The sequence below is a fragment of the Budorcas taxicolor genome, chromosome 11, assembly GCF_023091745.1.
Source record: "Budorcas taxicolor isolate Tak-1 chromosome 11, Takin1.1, whole genome shotgun sequence".
In the NCBI taxonomy this organism is placed as follows: Eukaryota; Metazoa; Chordata; class Mammalia; order Artiodactyla; family Bovidae; genus Budorcas; species Budorcas taxicolor.
Genome location: NC_068920.1, coordinates 95666232 through 95667762, shown reverse-complemented (window position 1 = coordinate 95667762; position 1531 = coordinate 95666232). Strand labels below are relative to the sequence as shown.

The following is a 1531-nucleotide window of genomic DNA, read 5'->3' as shown; positions in this document are numbered from 1 at the left end:
AGGTGTACTGCTTAATGATGTTCAAAAGAAGCTATGTAGGTGATTGGAATGTGAACCCACGGGCAGGGTGCATTTTAATTTTCATTTAAAGTGGGGAGCAAGCCTGTAGGGAGCCAGCCTGACCTCATTTAGCTGGCAAAAGGTAGGTATGTGCATAGCTAATAATGAAAGTATCTTCCATCTGTAAAGGGTTTTATGCTTTGAAAATTTCTTTGACACACTTTATTATATTTTGATCCTTCCAATAGTTCCAAGGAGGCCAGAATTATTCTCTTTTTGGATACATGGAAAATGAAATTCAGAAAAATGCAGCAATGAGCCCAGTGTCACCAGGTTGCCCACGATCGCATGGACACAACTGGAGCTCCAGAGGTCACGTCTGGTGCGGTTTCTCTTACAGTGAATCCACCCACGAGATAAGGTGGAATTCCCCCTTTTAAAGTCAAAATTAAATCATTATTATACCAGATATCACTTCTGACTGCACTGTGAATTCATGGCCTAGACAGGCAAAACACTTCATTTCTCTGGATTTTAAAATACTCTTTTGAAGGATCTCAGAGGAGCCTAAATTTCCCCCATATATTATATTTGTGTGATTCGGACTCTGTGTCAGTTAACCAGAGTCTCTGTCAGGTTGGGATCTGAGGTTTGGCCGGACAGACTAATCCAGGATTTCTCTGGGGAGAAACTCCACTCCAAGCTTGCTGACGGCCAAGAATGTTGAGCAAGGGGTCCTTGGCCTATGCGTTCCCCTGGGAACTTGAGTGTTGGGGGCCCAGGGGCAGCAGCAATGGTGCTGGTGAGAGTGAAGGCCAGGACAGCACCTTTGAGTGCAGTTGGCTGTGTTTACATCAGTGGCTGGAGACAAAACCTAACAGACAGGTGTGTCCCGTTGGCAAAGCTGGCATCAGCCACAACAAAGTCATCCTGTTCCACAGCAGGGGCAGCACTGGGCAACAGGCCCCCAGAGAGCAGACCCCTCCTTGCCCTCAAGGACAGAGGCCAGAGCTGGAGAACAGAGGGGGATTCAAGGGTGTGGATTTGGAGACGATGGCTTCCAGATATATTTTAGAGTTGGGGTCTTTCCCTGTGCCATGTTTGCCACAGCATTGACCATGAACGGATGGGTGGCCTCCTGCAGCTGTCCTGGGAATGCCCCAGTACGTGGACAAGCAGTTTCTGTTATGCCCCTTCCTCTTTGTGGCGCTGGTGATCATATTCCGGTTATTGATTGTCTAATGCTGGGCTTCTGGCCCACATCCACGGCAGGGCCTCTGGACTGGTGATACTTCACCCCTTGATGTTTTGCTTCCTGGCTAATCCTGACCTTTGGAAACTGGGGGGTCAGTGACATGTCAAGGAGTCTTGCTTCTTCATCAGAGTTTTGGGACTTAAGACCAATTCAGGACCCTGGAGTATGGCCACTGACCCTGCTGTAATCTCAGGCCTTAGCATTGAGTTGTCCCTACCAGTTATACCATGAAATCCTATTCCAGTGGGCTCAGCAGGTCCTGACTCTGCACAAGGA

The 1531-nt window shown here is 48.2% G+C and overlaps 1 pseudogene; it reads left to right on the top strand.

Moving 5' to 3' along the window:
• The first annotated feature begins 720 nt into the window (after window positions 1–720).
• On the top strand, window positions 721–1242 carry LOC128055680 (E3 ubiquitin-protein ligase RNF185-like; annotated as a pseudogene).
• The last annotated feature ends 289 nt before the right edge of the window (window positions 1243–1531 follow it).